Here is a 20,967-nt window from a genome sequence, read left to right on the forward strand (position 1 = left end):
AGCTGAAACTTTTCAAACGTTTTATTATCTACAGATGCTCAAATGCTTACAAGAAAAGAAAAAAAAAGAAAAGAGGAAGGAAAGCATAATAAAAAATTACATATAAAGAATATTTATCTGTAATATATTACAGATAAAAGAATTTGTAAATCTTTACCACATTTTAAAAGACTAGTTCTCCAAATAGTAAAATCCTTACATAAAACATTCTATATCTTTGTAATTTCCCAACACTTTTCCCACACCTTTTTTTAAAAAAAAATGTCCAGACACATTTTGAAAATCCAAAGCACAGAATTGTTTACCATGATGCAGATGTCCCCTTCAGATCACAGCAGCCACCCCAAGACTCTGATTTCCAAGATGTTTATAAAAGGACATATGATCCATCTTTGCTCCCTCTTCCTCTATTGCTCAGCTTACTCTTGATTTCTAACAGTATTTCCTTGTTGTCTGTCCTCTCTGCAGACCCTGAAACCCCTTGTCTTTTCTTATTTTCACCATTTGCTTCAACCAGCAGTTCACTGGAGACCCATCCATCTTGTAATGCCTAAAGTGACAGATGCTCTCAGGAACCACCACACTGCTGAGTGAACAAAAGATAACATCACCTCTAGGAACTCCAGAGAGAAATACAACTGTAACCTTAAGACAGGGGCTGACTTGACAGACATTGGACCATAAACCTCTTCTAAGCAAAAAAGAAAACAATTGCCACACACACAAAAAAATCTGACACAATCAAAGGCAGAAAAGAGTGATTATTTGTGGATTGCCTTTTCACTCTGCAGCTCACTTTTCCCCCCTCAATGCTTTTATATTGGGGCAATTCACTTGCCAAGAGGCAAGAGAAGGTCTTGGGGAAAAAAGCCATCCTCAAGTATCTTCTTTCATTCAACAATATTCAAAGTGAAATTCATTTACATGTGTGTTTCAGTAAATCTAAGGCTTATGATACAGCATCCTTAAGGCTGACCCATCTCGTTTGCATAAAGCAATATCTAGACTCAGAAATGCTGGCTCAGTTCTGCCGCTGTGAAAGGCATATGCATACTTTGCAAATTAAAAACACGTTAGAAATTAAAAAGCAATACATAACACAATGTCAACAATATGTGTAGCTCATAAAAGAAGCTCATCATTCATTCATCAGACAACCTCCAACTTGGGTTAAAGAGACGGTTAACAAGAGGATTCTGGGAAGGACTACAGCTCTCTTTTTTAACAAAGAAAAGGTCATATTAACATCTCCCAGCAACAAACTAATGACATGGATGCTGTAGATGCAGGGGACTCTGCTTGATGTCATCTAGGTTTTTTTGGGTTTTGGTTTTCATTTTTTTAAGTATCTTACTTAAAATCTTCATGCAGCTAAAGACAAATTTAAACTCTAACATTTAAATTTAATTTTAAATTAACTCTAACATTTAAATACCGTGAAGGGAAATTTTAGAAGAACAGAAAAACAACAACTGATTTGGAGGGCAATTAAGAACATTGTGATCAATGTCAATTATGAGGATTAACAACCCGTTTTTATAACAGATATCAAGGAACACAGAACTCTGCTGCAGCTAAATTCATCATCATTTTCAAACAGGGTAAATGATAAAAATATCTTTGTTAAATCTAAAATAAAAAGTCAAGTGCTCAAGAAAAGTTCTGTCAACCTTATTTCTAAGAAGAAATGTCAGCATTTACAATGGCATTTCTTTAGTACAAATATTTTAATTTTTCTTTAAAATTTTTGCACAAAAAACCTTTAAGTTACACTTATTTTTCTTTGAAGTCACTAATGACTCTTCTCATTCCTATTTTACTAAAAAAAATATAAAATTTAAAAGATACTTTATTTTATCTCTTGCATTTGGATTATTTGTTGGGTAAAAGAAAAATTTTCAACTTGATAAATCAACATATCTTTTTCTTAAACATTGTTTTATGTTTCCTTTATTTCCTCAAACTCTTCAGTGTATCTGCACAAATAAGATAATACAAATATTTCACAATCTCAGAATTTTCTGATTTTTATTTTAATACTGGCAAAACATAATGCATATAAAATAATTAAATGAATATATACAATTAGGTAACTCAATGGGGAAAAGATTAAGTAATTACAGACTGCTTATCAATATATAAAGGACTTGTTCTAATATGGACTTGATCTTTAACTAGACAACTTTGTTTAATACATATTGACCTTAGGTAATCCCCCCAAAACTGCTGGTCCAAAAGCACCACATCGTTCAACACTATCAAACTTTGGCATTAATATCAAGAGAGACGTGACCTTGAAATGGCAGTTCCATTGCAGAAACTCAAAAAAAGACCCAATTAAAAGATCTACTTTAAACACAATAGGATCAATATTGTATGCAGGAAAAGTACACCCCTGTGGAAAGTTCTTATTGTCTGACTGATCAAAAACAAAACAAAACTTTTCTTTTTTCAGGGCCTCCTCCAGATCACAGTCAGTGCCAGAAATCCACACAGGAAAAAAATCCATCAAAATGAAATCCTAAAAGGGTTTACCCTTCACCATCCTATTTGCACTTCAAAACCCTGTAAGGCCTTCAGTTAAAGCCCAGGGCTGAACCATTTCAATAATAAGAGAGGTGGCCAGCAGTAATTTATCTCCCATTTGGCCTCTGGACAGAGCTGTAATGTCTAGGAAGCTTCCCTTCCCTGACTCGAACCCTCCCCCAAGTCTCAACCTTCATTTGTGCAGCTTTGGATCTGCAATACCTTATAAACAACTTATATGCCCCTTCCAATCAGATGCAAGAACAGTTTGTAACTCAAGATTTGAGTACATTTTCTTGGCAATGCTTTCACAAAATGGAATGCTGCTGAGGTAATCAGAGCATTGAAAATACCAGGTTAAATTTCAGGTTCTCTTTGTTGTAATAAGTTGGAGAAGAAAGAAACTTCCTTAACTTCAGCCTTTTTCTTCTCACACATGTTGATTGTTGTCAGAACTTCTTCAACTTTTTCCAATTTATACCTTGATATCCTTTACATTTTGGGCTACATCAGCCAACTTCCTGCAGTGATGTTCAGGTAAATTTAAATCCTTGCATTGTAAAATATCTTAACAAATCCAAAAAAGTGGAGATTTCACAGGTCACAGACTCCTGGGTCAAAAAGACCTTAAAAACATATCAGACCACTATGACTCAACTGATTTATTCTACATTTGTTATCAAATTTGAACAGTAACTGTCATCACACGCACTCACCCGATTTTCCTCTAGTAAGATAAACACCAAACAATGTCAACAGTTATTTAAATTGAAATATAGGTCCCAGAAGTTATCATATGGGAAACAGTGAAGTTATTCCTTAAAAATGGAGAACATTTTGTCACTAGGCATGAATTTTCTATTTTAAAATTATGTTCATATGCTTACTAGTATACAAAGAAGATGAAAAATATATGCACCCTTTCCCCTACCTGTTCATTGTTTTCTGTTTTCATTTCAATGACAGGAGTTTGTTTTTCTAATTGATTCTGATAAATTCCATCTGAACGCCACATTAACAACTTGCCCTAAATGATTCCACTATAGTGATTCTGGTTTTATAAGATGAAAACTTTCAAGTTATTTCATCAACTTTATAAATTTAGAGACTCCACAGGCAAATATAAAAGCATTTCATTTAAACCTAATATCAGTTAAGAGAAGTTTAAAAGAATAAAATTAAATATATGACTGATAGTTAAAAATACAAGAAACAGATTTTTGTTAATTAAAAGAAAAGAATTATTTATGTTTTGGTGATATTTATCAATAAAAAATATTTTCTTCCATTAAAAAGGTACAACTAACTATCCTTACATCTTGTTAGCAAATATTTTTCATTTTCAGAGCTCCAAATACCACAAATTCTAAAAAAACCAACTCTCACAGCCAATGACTTTACTGCATGCTATCAGGTCAATGAATCTCAGATTTGTGCATGAGATAACATAAAAATTCAAACTGCATATATAAACCAAGAAAAATAGATAACTGAAAAAACCTACGGGACATGAATTTTCATATAACTGAAACAAACTTTGTCACTAATAATAATATTCAGGAAACCAAATTTCTTAACCTACCACATGACATTAAAAAAGAAAGCTTTCCTCAGAGAGTCAACAAGAGTAATTGATCCACCACAGAGGAAATATTCAATCTTCATTAAATATTTATTCAGTGCAATAGGTTGTTAAGTCTATTTAGACCTCAAAGAAGAAATAGTTCCTGTCTGGTAGGAATCGGGTCTTGGGAGAATTGAATGGAGATGAGAGGCAGTTCCACAAGTCATGACACTATATTTCAAAATGACAACGCTAAAAACTGGAGGTGTGCTACAAAATGTATGCTACTACTTTGAAATCTGACACAGGGACTTCCCTGGTGGCACAGTGGTTAAGAATCTGTCTGCCAATGCAGGGGACATGGGTTCAAGCCCTGGTCCGGGAAGATCCCACATGCCGCAGAGCAACTAAACCCCTGCGCCACAACTACTGAGCCTGCGCTCTAGAGCCCGCAAGCCACAGCTACTGAGCCCGTGTGGCACAACTACTGAAACCCACGCACATAGAGCCTGTGCTCCACAACAAGAGAAGCCACCGCAGTGAGAAGCCCGTGCACTGCAACAAAGAAGCCCATGCAGCAACAAAGACCCAACACAGTAAAAAATAAATAAATAAATAAGTAAATTTATTTTAAAAAAGAAATCTGATACAAAGAAACTGATACTTTAAGGGAGTATTAATTTTAACAAGTTTCGACTGGGTAAGTGAGCAACTTGATTTCCTATTCATGTAGCACAATAAGATTTGGATGTCCAAGATCTGCGGTTCCCAACCTTCCCACCATAGCCAAGTCACCTGTCTTCTCTGGGCCTGTTTCCATATCCATAAAATGAAGGATAAAAGTAATACATTTCCAGATCAAAAACACTATGGTTGTAATGGGGGAAGGGAAACGATCCCATTCACAATGGCAACAACAAAAAGAACACTCAGGACTCATCTTAATGACGGACCTGTGATAACATTTTTTAAATTGCCAAAGTTGATTTGGGTGATTTAGTGAAAATTTACACACAGAGAAATATGCAGAGTAGAGAAGCCTAATTGTAAAATTACTTGTTTCTCAAACAAAATAATAAACAACACAATTCCAATCAAAATAACAGTAGAATTTGGGGAGAACATTATGAAAACATCCATAAATTCATAAGGAAGATTATCAAAGAAAAGATGGGAAAAACATCTTTTCAAAAAAGGTTATAAGGGGAGGCGAGTCAAAATAAATGTTAAATTATAACATAAGAGCTTTTGGCCATTAAATCCATGCCATTAAATCCAGTGAATATTTTTTGGTTCTCATCTAACATTCCTTCTGAGTATATTTCTTGAAATTTCCTTTCCTTCCACTGGATTTCACCTTACAACTTTCTGGCTTTCTTCCTTTCCTATGCTGCTTTTCAATTTCCTTTGCACTCCCATATTACACTATCCAGCAATGAAATGGCATTCCACTGAGTCTAGTCTGTGGTAGCCATCTTCCAAGATGGCCCCAATGATTCCCACCTCTTGTGTAATCCACTCCCACATCAAATCAGGGCTGACTTATGTGATCAATGAAATATGGAACAAGTGACAATGTGTGATTTCCAAGGTCATAAAAGACATTGCAGTTTCTGCCTTGACCTCTTGGATCACTTGCTCTAAGACGGGCAACCACTGTGTTGTAAGGACACCCAAGCAGCTCTCATAGGTCCTCATAGGTAGGAACTGAGCCCTCCTGCCAACAACCAGGACCAACTTCCCTAGTTGCTCTCCTTGCCTCCTCTGGCACACTCCAATCACTTCTCTGCATCACAGTGCAAATATAATCATGTCAACTCTTTGCTAAAGACTTTTGAAGTTTTATACTGCTGAGGATAAAAATCAATATTGGAAATGTCCCTGCCTATCTCTCCAGCCTTATCTTGCACTGTTCTCTTCCTACAGGCGGTGCTCCAGCAGCACTGACCAACCTTTAGACACTTATGTTCCTGCTGCCTGTGATACCACCCATCCTTTTACTTTTGCCTACTTAAATCACCTCATCCTTTAGATCCCAACTGAAGCACTGCTTCCATAATCTCCTCAGCCGTTTGCTGAAAGCTCTCATAGAAACTTATTCATCTCCTGCTTAACTTTTAATTCACTTTTGAGCTATATAATTTGATGATCAATTGTTTTAATGTTTGCCTTTCTTCCTAAATTCTAAGCCACATTGAAAGTAGGGACAATGTTTTTGGAGTTTTGCCTATTACTGAAATCACAGCACCTATTGTGGTGTCCTCCTACATAGCAGGCACTCAAAAATATTGTTTGAATAATTTAATAACTTAAAATACAGGGCCGGCACATGAATGAGAAGCTCATTGGTGACAGTCCAAAAAAACCTTATTATCTATAAGGATTATTATATGATAATTGAGCATCATAAAACAATAAAGGGAAGAAGGAATTGTTCATTTAATTATACTGAAGTAATGATCAACAATTTATAAAGTAACAGCTAACAAACAACTTAGACACTAAAAATAAATACCAAAGATTAAATTTAAATATCTATACCTAAATACATTTATATGCCTACCCACATAAGACCAAATAAAAACTAAGAGGAAACAGAATTAAATATTTTTTACACTGATATTTATCATGTACCAAGATTTATTATGGTATCATAGTGAGAATTTAGCTTTCTAAGCCTGGAAATCACAAAGGGTAAGATTGACAGATTTGACTAGTGAACATATCAAACTTCCATATATTTAACATCTAAAACAAATAAAAAGAAAAACTTTTCTAGCTAATGAAAAGAGTTAATGTCTACTATGTATATAATAAAGTAGAACATTAATATCCCCACTCCTGGGCACAACTTACTATTCCATCTATAAGGAAAGAGTTAAGCACATTATAGTAACAGCAACAACTACTACCATTTACTGAGTACCTACCATGTACCCCATGTACATTGTCTCATTTAACCTCACAAATCCATCCATAAATGGAATTCTATAAAGCTATAAGAAGTATATTTCTGACATAGAACTATGTTCATAATATATGAAATGGAAAATATAAAACAGTAGGTTCCCATTTCTTTTTTTTTTTTTTTTTGTGGTACGCAGGCCTCTCACTATTGTGGCCTCTCCCGTTGCGGAGCACAGGCTCCGGACGCGCAGGCTCAGCGGCCATGGCTCACGGGCCCAGCCGCTCCGCGGCATGTGGGATCTTCCCGGACCGGGGCACGAACCCGTGTCCCCGGTATCGGCAGACGGATTCTCAACCACTGCGCCACCAGGGAAGCCCGGTTCCCATTTCTATGAGGAAAGAAATACATAAGTAACCTATTAAGATAAAGAGCTAACAATATAAATCCAAACAATGTGATGTAAATTTAAGACAACCCTCAGAATGGGAGAAAATATTTGCAAAGGAAGCAACTGACAAAGGATTAATCTCCAAAATATACAAGCAGCTCATGCAGCTCAATGTCAAAAAAAAAACAAACAACCCAATCCAAAAATGGGCAGAAGATCTAAATAGACATTTCTCCAAAGAAGACACAGGGAGGGGGAAGGGTAAGCTGGGACGAAGTAAGAGAGTAGCATTGACATATATACACTAGCTATCTGTTTTACATAGCTAGTGGGAAGCAGCTGCATAGCACAGGGAGATCAGCTCAGTGCTTTGTGACCACCTATAGGGGTGGGATAGGGAGGGTGGGAGGGAGACGCAAGAGGTAGGGGATATGGGGATATATGTATACATATAGCTGATTCACTTTGCTATACAGCAGAAACTAACATAACATTGTAAAGCAATTATACTCCAATACAGATGTTAAAAAACCCACAAATTTACGTAAAATATATAAATGCTGGGTGATGTGTTTATAGAATGTAATTTTTTTCTTCACGCTTACGTTTTCCAATTTTCTATAAGAAGTGATTTCAAATTTTATGCATGCTGCAACTTAACTAAGCTCTGTTTTCTTTTATTATTATCAACATCATCACCATTACTATCTTCATTGACTTTGAACATTTGATATTTGCAAAATATTGACTTTCTTATTTGACAAGTAATACCTTTCCACATTATAGGTTTATTGTAGGCAAATGGACAGTGACAAAAACAGTTTTATGAATGTACACATAGTAAAGACCTACAAATAAATACAGCTTGTCCTAATACCCCATAAGATATCATTTTTACTATCATAAGCCAGTGAATTTGTTAAATTTGCTTGCTTATGTGGAACTTTGAAAAAATTTTCCATGACAATATAGGAAATAGTCCAAAACTGAAAACCCCTAAGATGAAAGACAAAGTTCACAGGAAAAAGTGTCAACTGGGTTTTTTTTTTCCCAGTACAGATGTTTTTAGACTTTCTCCATCCATATCCCAAATTCCCACTCCTAAGCCTTCCTCTACTTCCTATAAATGTTCTACCTTTCTTTAGTCCATACTTGAAAAACATGGGATCTAATCAGTTGTTAATTATTGTCTTTGCTGGTGACTCTTACATCTAAATCATTGGCCATAAAGTCTTTTCTTCTGAGTTGCTGCTCTCCCCTCAACCTCAGTATGACCATTCATTATGTCTAAAATTAATGTCTAAAACAAAACTCATTAAAGTGAAAGCTATTCCTATTTTCCAATTTCATTGTTTTCATTTATTCACCTAGAAAGTACTGGGAACTGTGCTAGAAAGGATGATAAAGGCAGTCCCTAATCTCAAAGAGATCCCAAGTTAAAGTGAAGACATCTGTACATGCATAAATGTTTAGTAGCAGTAAGAACAAAGTACTATGAAAGCACAGAGAATGTAGCAATTCTGTTTAGAGAAATGAAGAAAACATCAGAGAAGAGATAAGATATGAGTGTCTTTAAAGGATAAAGTAGGAATTCGCCAAATAGAATTGGGAGGACCTCCCAGAGCAATATAACAGAATGTCAAAGGCATGGTATATTTTTAAAATACGGAAAAGTTCATTGTTGGAGGGCACTGTGGCAAGAGAAGAAAATTTTAAAAGTAGGTTGGGGCCAGCCTGCAAGGGACCTTATACGCCAAGTTAGGAATTTGAATTTAATCCCAGACGCAGGAGAAAGCCAATGGAAGTTTTCAAAAAAGGAATTAACATAATCGGATTTTTTTTTAAATAGAAGGTAACCCTGGTGATAGTGCGAAAGTTGGATTAGAGATCAGGAAAGTTGGATTGGAGACCAGATAAAAGGTTCTGCAAGAGTCTAGGAAGTGGTGATGGAGACTGCTCACAATCAGGACAGAAGGAACAGAGAGGAGGGGCCCTTTCAGTAGGCAGTTAGAAATTCGGGACTCAGGAGTGGGGACTGAACAGACAGATCCTGGAGACAGACAGCTGCCATACAGATAACTGAAAGCAGTACTGGTGAGATTTCCTAGGGGCTGCGGCTGTTGAGAAAGCATGTGGAGTAAGAAGTTCAATGAGGGAAGCCCAAGAAACATCGTCATTTCACTGTCAAGCAAAGGCAGAGGAAAACCCAGCAAAGCAGGTGGAGAAGGAGCAGTAGGAAGGAAACCAGGAACCAACGGGGTTGTGAAAGCCAAGGGACAAAAGGGTTTGGAGAAATGGGAGGTGGTCAACAGTTTCAACAGGTAAGAGAAGTCAAATAGGATCAAGAATGAAAATGTGCCATGGCGTATAGCAATAACTCTTCCAAGAAGTATGGTGAACTAGGATGGAAATAAGTTGGCAGCTGTAGGAAAGGTAAAATGGCAGGGGAGAGTAATTAGAAGGAGGGATGCTTGTAGGAGGAGATTCTTCCCTCAAAGAAAAGGGAGAGGTGACAGTACCGAAGAGAGGAGATGATTAGTGGAATAAGGTCCTAAAAGGGATAGAGAAGGGAGAGAGGAACAGCATGGAAGCCACCCATACATGGCAGAACCACAAGACAGGAGCCTGGGTCCCTGATGACAGCAGAGATGCTTTATCAGCCTTAGACAATTACCTCCAAACTTTATGTGGGAAAGAAATAAACCTCTAACTTGCTGTTTAGTGTATCCTGTCATTTGCAGACAAAGGTAATCCTAACTGATATAGGAGAGAAGGGTGTTGAAAAAATAAGCAAGCACCTCTCAAAAGCATGAAATAGCACAGTATATACAGAAGACAAGACCAATCTGGCATTACTAGACTACCAAGTGGGGGAGAAGGAGGGGGAGGAAAGGAAGCCATGTTTTTAATCACTTGACCACGTTATCCTTCATGCAATTACATACAATGTATTGAAGGCCCAAGTGTGAGGAGTTGAGACTGGATACTGTAGATAAAAAATAGCCACACAAAAGGGCGTTAAGCAAAGGACTGATATGTTCCACGTTTCGGCTTTGAATAGATTCCTCGAGTTTCAGGCTGGAAGGGGATCGTGAGAAGGCAAAACAGCATGCTGTGAGAGTGTTGAGAAACCTCTACTATAGTTCTGGGGAGAGATTATGATGCCTGCATGGGTGCAGTGATGGTAGGGTTAATACTTAGGAATTAAACACTTAGGAATTAAATAATTCCTAAGGAATTATTAGGAAATACTTAGGAATTAAATCATTAGGAATTGGTGACTAATGACATGGGCAAGCAAATCAGGATGAAGCTTAGGTCTCTACCTTGCCTTGTTTTTCTCCATCGCCACCGTTAGTGCTTCAGTTCAGGCATGCCACGACCTCATGTATTCACTTAACAAATATTTATTTAGTGCCTTTTACATGTCATGTCCTGCAGATACAATGGTGAACAAGCTAGAAATGGTCTTTGTCCTTGTAGATCTTAGTTAGGGATACCAGTGCTGAAAGCTTCGCAAGTGCTGTCTCATTTCATCCTCAGAACACCCTAAGATATTAGTATTATGATTGTCTGCATTTTTCAGGTGAGGTAACCCAGTCTTATAAAGTTTAATCATTTGCTCAAGATCACATGGCTGGGCTTCCCTGGTGGCGCAGTGTTTGAGAGTCCACCTGCCGATGCAGGGGACACGTGTTCGTGCCCCGGTCCGGGAAGATCCCACATGCTGCAGAGCGGCTGGGCCCGTGAGCCATGGCCGCTGAGCCTGTGCGTCCAGAGCCTGTGCTCCGCAACGGGAGAGGCCACAACAGTGAGAGGCCCGCATACTGCAAAAAAAATAATGATAATAAAAAAATATATATCACATGGCTAGCCGATAAGTGGTGGTGTCAGGAATCAGACCTAGATCCATCTTACTTCAAAGCCATGTTTTTAATCACTTCACTAGGTTATTTCTCATGCAATTACATACAATGTATTAAATAGTATGACAAGCAATACAATGGTTTGGATCATTGCAGCCTCCTAACTAGGACACTCTTAAAGCCTTGGCATGTTCTGGCCAAAATAGTTTTTCTAAAATGCAAATTGGGGAGGATGATGGTGTCTTCTCTGATTAAGGGCATTCTGAGGAAGAAGATGAGGTTTTGAATGGAAGGTGATGCACTCAGGTCTTAGAAATATTGATTTTGAGATGGCTGTGAAATATCCAAATGGAGGTATCCAGCAGTAATTTGATAGATGAATCTGAAGTTTAGGGGGAATCAGGTTGGAGATAAAGCACTTGGCATCACTAGTTCTTAGAGGTCAGCTGAAGTCAAGGCAATTACTGGGACTCTTTAGGGGCTCCTAGAAGTGAGAGGAGCAGCCTGCTGAGAAAAGGGCAGTTGGGTAGAGGCTAGAAGAGAATGGAGTAGATTTGAAATAATTACTTAAGAAAAAGGAGACAAACTCAGTCTAGGATAGTCAAAGGTATAATTAAGTTGTATTTAGTATTAGGGAAAACAAATTTATAGGGATATCAATCTGAGCAGTGGGAGGATTTTCTACCATAGCAATCACTAACTCAAGAATAGGAAAACTTGCCAAAATTTCATTATTTTACTAGTTTCTTTCTTTTCTCCCAGGGTGAGTTCCTGAATTGACTTGCTAATGAACACTTGACCTGTCAGGTTCTATTTAAGTCCATCTCCCCTTTGGACTTTGAAATTTTCAAAAAGTCCTTGGAGACTTGGAAAACCTTTTTTAAAAATCGTTTTTATTCCTAGCAACTTGCAAAGCATTGTGTGTATACTTGTTTTATCTCCAGGTTGGACTATAAGGTCTCTAAGGGCAGGAACTGTCTCTCGCACAGTATGTCCTCATTAAACGTTTGTGAGATTGGAAAGACTTTAATCTGTAAACCTCAATGTAGAAACTAACCAACTGTCTATTACTATCAAGCAGTGATTTTTAAGTTTTCAGACTTGGAATAAACAGTCTCTCCCTTCAAACTTTCATTCTCTGTTTTTCATCAAGAGGTAATTAGGATGCCCCACCCTAGTACATACCATTTTGTCTTTGGAGTTTGGATGGGCCCTGCTAGCAGCTCTTTAGGCTCTGTGACCATGGATGAGTTACTAAGCATTTCTTGGCTTCCTGAATCCTTGTTAGTAAAACTCAAGAGACTGGACCTGATGATTGCTGATGTCCCTTCTCATTCTAAAATCCAGAGATTCCATGACCCCTGGAAGACCTTTAAACCACACCTGAGAACCAATGCCTTATAAAATGCAGTTAAAACACGGGCTCCATGTTTTACCATTGGAAAATGGGCAAATAAATCTCTCTCCCTATAAAACTGGGTTATAATCTACAATGCATATTACTTCTAAAATGAAGACACTGACACTTTATTTTTAATTATTGATTTGAACACTGGTTAAAACATTTTATCAGATGCACATTTGTGTTTCAATGTAGGTTTACCCAAAAATCAAATAAAAGGGCATTTTGGTAATAAAAAGAGAAGAAAGCTGGAAAAATATGAAACATCATCTTGGATCTCATGTGCACTTTGGTAACACTTTCCTTTCTTTCTTTTTTTTTTTTCAGATGAGAAATCAAAGAGTGTGACTCAAGATTATAGAAGTACTAAATGGCAAGGCTGGCACTAGAAACCAAGGCTCCTAATCATATACTTTTTTTTTTTAAACAACCAAATTGGTCAAAAATCCCTGAAAGACAAAAACAGATGAAGCTGAAATGCCAGTTGGTTGAGTTTAAACAGAGGCCCCACTTTGTTCTTTCCAGGTTTGATAATAAACAATTCTAGTGATTAGCATGAAGGGCTAGCAGATGAAACATTCTGACTCCTAAAAAATAATTTGTATTTTTGCACCACAGTTAGTAAATCAATTGTAAAAATTAAAGTAAATGGAAAACAAGGAGAATTAGCAAACCCAGAACACAATTTTCCTTCACTCTTTTGGAAGACAGATTGAAAAAAACAAAACAAAATCCCCATGGCTCCCTTCATTAGCAGCCAGGGTGGTGAGTCCCTTTGTAAATCCCACATATAAAGGCTCAGGGCTACCTGCAGAGCCTAGGAGTACCAATCACATTAGTGAAGACACCAGATGACCAAAGGAAGCCGTGAGGGTCTGGGAAAGCTAGTAAACAAAAGGCAGCATTCCAAATGAATGCCATTGCTAGAGCCTGCATTGTAAAATGCCTGGATTTAAGAACCCTAAAGCAGATTAGCTTAAGACAACAAAAGATTCAAGTAAGATACAAAGAACTCATTTTGACACATTAAGAAATTGTCTTCATTAGATCATCAGGTACTTAAGAGTAATTATTAAAAAAAAATAATTCCACTTAAATTGCGTTTGAGGCAGTGAGGCCTAGAAGAACAGGGTTCAAAAAATGTTCTTGAATACGTGTTCATGACCAAAATTCATGAACCAGACACATGGGCCTTTTCCCTTTTACTCTTCCTGACATTTTAAAGGGCTATAATGACTTTAAAATTTGTTGTACACATCATTTCAATTTTACCACTCTACCTACGAGTGCTACTTTAAATACCAACTAGAAAAGCTCAAATCTCTCCAACTGTAAGTGACTTTTCTTCCACATCGTTAACTCAGTTACAAAGAAAATACGTAACAGTTTTGGGGTATGAACGGTCAATAAGAAAATAAGCAAAATATTAGGCCATGGTACAATTTCCTGAATATTTTCCATCACTTTACATGCTTGTTTCACTTTTGTTGCAAAGTTTAAACTCAGATGCAATTTAGATACTTAAATGTGAAAATGTGGAAGGAAAACTTGCTTGTGGAGAAGGCTGAGATTTGCTGGTATTTGTTTTCTTATTGGACAGGGGGGCAATTAAGAAATTATGTTAAATATATTTAATAACTCCCACTATTGTTTGCTATTTTATTCACTAAAGAATCCATATTACTAAGACTAATAGCACTGATGTAAAATAGAAACAATTACTTATTGAAAGTCCTGTAAAAGGACATGGCCACATATGTGTAAGATTAGACAAAATGGCCTTCCACTCAACATTTTCAGGTGTTCAGACCATCAATCAGTCTGAAATTGTACAAATGTATTTAGAGACCCCCTTTATCAGTAGCAGATAAGCAGATGGGCAAAAGTGGTTCTGATAATTTAAACAGTCCTAAAATCCTACAGCCAAAATTGAGATATAATAATGATAACTTTTCCCTGTAAATTTTATTTTTTGAAAATTAACTTCTCATCGTCGGTTTTATTTGATTATAATAATCAACCCCTCACCAAAACCAAAAACAGCTCAGCTCCCACTTTCCCACTTTCCCTTTGAGAGGTGCTCCCAGTGTTTTGTCAGACCCTAATAGGGTCATAAGCAAAGCTGCACAGACACAGAAGCAAACAGTTTACACCTAATGGGCTGGTATCACCTGAGGCTTTTAGGCCAGGTGAAAACTTTTGAGTTCATTTGTGTTCAAGTGGAAAAACATTGGAAAAGGTCCATGAGTCTGAATTCCGAAAAGCTTTTTGGCTTCCCCACTCTTCTAGGTTTAAACGTTATGTAATCATCATAATAAAATTATAGTAAGGTTTAAAATTCTTATAATATTTATACAAATAAATAATCAGCCAACCACCCTTATTTGACAGAGGAAAAAAGAAGTAGGGAGATAAAGGGACTTGTGGTTGAGCCACATTGCAAGTTGGTTGTAGTAGATGAGGACCCTGTCAAGTCAGTGACAGTGTATTTTCTCAGATGGCTCCCTATTTGCTGACTGCATACATGGAGAGTCTCCTTCATATTCTCACCTACGCCTTCCCTCTCTCCTTGATACTCAGGAGGCAGGACCAAGAAGGCCTGACCTGTGCTGCTCCTAAAGCAATAAAGAGAGGCAATGTGGTGAGTGATAAATCTGATTCAAATCATGCTCTGCTATAATACTTTACAATCATGTGGCTTGAGGCTAGTTATCTGCAAAATGGTAATAATATCTCCTACTTCATAGGGTTAAAACAGAGAAGATAATATATGCAAAGCACCTGGCATATATCAGGCATATAATAAATGTTAATACCCTTCCTTATATAAATCCCTAACCATAGGAAGAATAATGCTTCAGAGTTCTTTCATGCATCTCTGTATGATCTGTATGATCACCACATTCATAAAGAGCCAAATTTATGGATGTCCTCTGACTCCAGAACTAATGTTTTTTTCTATTGTGCTGCTACGTGAGGGGTTGGGCTGGTGGAGACCACATTACATTCCTTTATCATCAGCTCCTGTGGGTGGGATAAGGAGCATGGGCTGAACTGAGAGAGATCTTGGAAGCAAGCAAAGGAAGTAAAAAAAATACAATCCAACAAACCCGTGCCACTTAGGGTAGTTGCCAGAGGGATATACTGCCCTTGAACTTCATCAATAAAGTATCTTTTATTGGTTAAAAAAAGGCAATGAGAACAAAAGTAAAACCCAATTGTAATGTCCTAGTTTCCAGATCTTTATAAGAACATGATTATTTTAGGTTGGCCAAAGAAAAGCTCATGAAAATAACAGACCTTGCCTAAAATCTTGTCTAGGTCTCAGGTTGAGAAAGATTTCCTAATTGTCATTAGATACAACCAACAACTAAATTAACCAAAAATTTCTAAACAACACCTCAGAACTATACAGGGAACATGGATACACTTTACTTCATTTAATTCTCACAGTAACATTCTAAGATACATATGATATTCATTAAATACAGACTCCGAAAGATTGAGTAATTTGTTTGAGAAAATTTGCAGCCCAGAGATTCAAACCTACAACCTTTAAACCCTATATGTCATGCTCTTCAAGCTAAGTCACACTGTGTTCTCTATAGCAACACAAGAGAATATATGAAATGGCCCAAACTGCTATCAAAATTGTTAATTAAAACTCAAGAGAGAACTAACAAATTTTAGGTGGTTAAACATGAGCTTACTTACACAAACTGTGAAAATCCCTATTTAGAGAATTCTGAGGTTAGAATGACATCCATAAGGAATTGCTTTAGATTTTAAAACAATTTTAAAAGTTATTCCTGGTTTACTACAGAAGTCAGACTAAAAAAAAAGGGGGGGGGATTCCCACCTCACTCTTATGTGACTACACAATTAAGTACATTTTGACTCTACTAGTTGCATTTTTTTAAACATCAAATTTTCTAGTAAGATAAATTTAAAACAACCCAGAATGACAATTTTTCATCAAGGAATATGATCTTCACTCTCCCTTATAACATTTCATTCTATTACCTACCCTGAGAAAATCTTTGTTGAGAGGTAATACATATGGAACTTCCTAATGGACTCGAGGAATGTGGAGCAATGGCCTAGTTGGAAGGTAAAGTGCTCTTTATTTTTTGATATAAAGTAAAGAAACTATGGGGAATCCTAGGAAGCAAAAGCATGGAGAAAAGGGATCACAGCTATGGATAGAGGCAACCAAGAGCCAAGTGAGGTGGAATGAATCAGTCCTGCTGACCTGGGGGCCCAGAGAGGCTCTGAAGGTCATTCTGCAGGTCAGATGGTGATGGTATAAAGTGCTGAATGAGAAATCAGGAGGCACAGTGAGGAAGAACAGAATGGATGTTCCCTTTTGTTTCAGCAGCTGCTGCAGCATGGGCTATACTTGACCCGAATGTAACAAAATAGAAAACCTAGTTGGATTGACTACTGATTTTCCTGATGAAACCAGTGTGGCCACTGAGACACCCTTTAAGCTCAGAATCCTTTAGATGAGTTTCTCACAAAGTCTAGTTCAAGGACTACAACAGAATCACCTGAAGAACATGTTTACTCTGTGCATTCCTTATCTTCTCCCTCAGAGATTTACAAGTCACTGGTTCTAGGGAAGGACAAAGGAATCTGAATTTGAACACCCCAGAAAGCACTGCCAGATTTAGCAAATAGGCAACCCTAACCCCACATGGTTCTATGACATTAGAGTTTGAAAACCACTTATTTGAGTAAGAAAAGAGATCAGAAGTGTGTACGCCTGTTAAACAGGATGCTTACTTGTAACAGTTAGCCGAATACACTGAAAAGAAAATTTAAAACTTTGCTGCCTGATCTTAGGGCTGCATATTAGACTGCTTTGTGCTTCAACCTCCTCCTTTGGAAAATGGAAACAAACTAGTGATGGTGCCTGCTAAGCCCCCTGCCATTCTATGGTTATGCTCAGAGGAGGTACCTGAGGGCAGAAGAGAGTTAGAAAAGGCCATTTTGCCAGGACAACAAAAATTCGCCCCAGGGATAATCATCAGGTCCACCCGGCCCACCATTTCTTGGATGCCGGTGGCATTTGACCTTTACCATTTCCGCTTAGGCTGGTCCTAGCAGGGAACAAGAGCATTAAAAATAAAAATTAAAAACACTGTTTATCCACTAGGTTTTTAACTATAATACCTAAAAAAAAAAAAATCAATCAATTGTAACGCTGAAAACAAATAAAAGAATCCCAACAACGTCCTGGGAAGTATTGTTCTCATAAAACTTCATAAACATCATTGGGATAAAATATTATGCTTAGGATCCAAAGGAAAAAACTCAAGTCCTCTAGGTTTTGCATTCCACTTTTCCTTCCAAAATAGCTTCTAAGCAAACTTTAGGTAATGACTGGATTCTGCATTAGATGAAGGGTATATTTCTAAAGAACATTGTGGAATGTTCAACTATGAAATAAGAGGCATCAAGTCTGTGGCATTCTGAGGTAAAGGAGGCTGTAAATGATACTCCCATTTCATGGAAAAGTTAAACAGAAAAATTGCAATATTATTAAATACCAATTATTAAAGTCTTTCATTAGAGAAAGAAAGCCAGAAAGAAGGGGAATCCTCAGAAAGTGGTCCAGGAGCATAGGAGGTTGGAGGTGGGAATAAAAAGACATACTGGGGAGTCTGCAAAGATAAATCTTGACCACCCACAGTATCCTGGTGGTTAGTAAATGCCAGTGTGCCTCAGAAATCATGGTACTGCTGCCTGTGACATCTTGCTCGCCACAGTTGGTATATGCCATGAAGGGAAACAAATGGAAAAATTAGTCACATTAAGTTGAGCTCATGCACACAAATAAGTATAATCTGACTCAATGTAAGGGGTACCCAGCAGAATTTGTTTGCTTACTTGAGCTTTCTGGCCGTTATCACTGTCCTAAGGTCCTGTCAGTTTACTACTAACAGGTATGTGGGAGCTTGGGTCGAACGTCATCTGATGTCATTCCCAGTGCCGAGGGCTTTATTTTGTTTGTTTCTATATAATGATGTTCTTGGACTGTGAGAGCAGCCAGGGTCTTTCCTTATTATAGTGACACAAGTCACTTTACAGAAGGAAGGAAGACACCTGATTCACACAACCAGGCATGACAAAGGGAGCATGTGAACTTTCAACAGAAGAGGAAGCTTTCTACCAGATGTGAAGAAGTTAAGTTTATTTTTCCATTTAGCTTGTTTATTTAAGTAAGAAGGAAGGAGACAGTGCCTGCTTCCCATTCCAAACTGCTCATGGAATGACTTCTCTTTTTTTTCTTAATAAATGAACGAAGTTGGCTTATTGCAGTTTCCAGAGGGATCTGGAAAGAAGCCAAGTCACTAATGATTACACTTCATCTATAGCTAGTTTAACCTTTGAAACCTGCCAATCTACAGAGAAGATCAAGAGGGGGGGTCAAGGCAGCCTTGCTCATCTAGATTCTCTGTTTAGATGGAAAACGATTTATTAACGAAATTATTTTAGGAAATGCAAAGCACATTTTAGAGACTTTATTCAAGGTCTCACAAGAGTCACTTGAACATCTAACAGCTGAGAAACTCTCAAGTCTTAGTCTATTATATTATCCCTTTTAATCATTGTGTACGAGAAGCAGAGTGATAGAGCTTTTACATTTAAAACAAAATATCCAGAGAAAAACATCTTTTGTCCTTGATTCATCTATCTTTTCACAGTAATTTGGTCTGGCACATCATTTGTTTCTAAACTGAAGATCTTCTTGGTATACATGCAAAGACACACGCTATCTTTTTCACCAATTGTTGAAACATTCCTCTTAACGCTGAAGTATGATATGCTACTAATAAATAATATAAAATATGCCACAAAACAATCATTAGTATTTCAATCATGTATTCATTATCAAAAAGGCCAGGCTACAAAATATTAAGTGACCTTCCCTTATTATCTGTTTACATATCCATTTTTTTAAAAAGCTGACCTCCTCTCCTTCCCCCATAGTATCCCCTCATCCCACTTCTGGCAGGAAAAAAAAGAACATCATCACTAAGATTAATGGAGCATCAGTAAAGTAGGTACAAATGACCCACTTTTATGTACTGCCAGAACAACTCAGCAAGGGTTTAGGAAGGAGAAAACCTGAAGTTCTTTTCCATTGAATTTATGCAGCTGGTGGTGCTGAATTGATTGTTCTCCTTTAATGGCAAGGGTCAGAAAGACAGAGAGAAACATAACTGGCTATATTTTATTAATTAGTAAACTGTTTTTTTTTCCTCAAATGTTCTATGTCATTGAGATGAATTATCTCCAGCTTTAATTAAAGCCCTCTCAAAGGTTAACTCATCCTGCTAAAAGAGAGGGCAAGAGTGGCATAACAAAAAGATTTTTCTTTCAGAAAGACAAAACACAAAATATTCTCTTTATAAAGGAAGGAGAAAAGGTATTCCATCTACTCCCCAGATTTCTATTTCTTAGAATTGTTTCTTAAACATATGTATTCAAGAAAATCATCACTTTGGTTTATCAGCTTCAAAAACTCAAACTGAAAATAGATTGGTAATACATCAAATTTTAGATCCTGCCTGAAAGTCAAGAATCCCAAATTTTGAACTGAAATCTATTCATCTAAGCATGACTATCAAGTGTGAATTAAAATAAAACTCACTTAGTCTTGGCTATGAGCTCTCACAAAGATCTGAATCTGGTCCTACACTTACTACAGTTACTACAAAACTTACAATTACTAACATCAGCTAATATTTAATGCTCAGTTTGAAGATGTTCTTTGCCATGCAATCTAGTAGTTGATTTTTATTTAAAACCATGGTGTAGCTACCATTTTACAGCATTAGTGTTGGGGTACCAGGAAAGGTAGGGAAGAAGTATCTACAGTGAGATGGTCACTGCAGATCTATTCTTAAGGCTGGGATATAAAAGCCTGCCACTGGTGATACACATTCACAGAGCCTCTAAAACAATACTTTATACACAGTATCAATACTTGATACAATTAGTAAGTAAACACATGCATATGTGCATGTGTATGCCTGTGTATACTTGTGGGTACGTGCATGTGTGTGTACACAGTAATGCCTCCTTCCAGACATCAGACTTCTGGGAATCCTCAACCACTTAGCCTAGAACCAGTCACGTAACCGGAAATAAGAGAAAAATAAAAATTTACAGCAATGTAATGAAAGGAACGTAACTGGTTTGTATTGTAGGTACAGGCGACCCTCAGGTATAAAGTCAAAGAGCAGTTTACCAGCCACATGATGCACAGATTCCAAGGAGAAGTAATAATTTATCTGAAGGGAA

At 37.2% G+C, this 20,967-nt stretch overlaps 1 protein-coding gene across 10 annotated transcripts in view; it reads right to left on the minus strand.

The window, feature by feature from the left end:
- Positions 1 to 20,967, minus strand: part of GREB1L (GREB1 like retinoic acid receptor coactivator) — a 260,561-nt gene that overhangs the window by 134,355 nt on the left and 105,239 nt on the right. Inside the window, exon 1 of one of the 10 annotated variants that reach the window (XM_079942262.1) lies at positions 306 to 465. The exons of the other annotated variants lie outside the window; for them this stretch is intronic. The gene's annotated coding sequence lies outside the window, so the exon portion shown is untranslated. Of the gene's footprint in view, positions 1 to 305; positions 466 to 20,967 lie in introns of those variants that run through there. 10 annotated transcript variants of the gene reach the window in all.

This window comes from Stenella coeruleoalba (genome assembly GCF_951394435.1).
Source record: "Stenella coeruleoalba genome assembly, chromosome: 14".
NCBI lineage: Eukaryota > Metazoa > Chordata > Mammalia > Artiodactyla > Delphinidae > Stenella > Stenella coeruleoalba.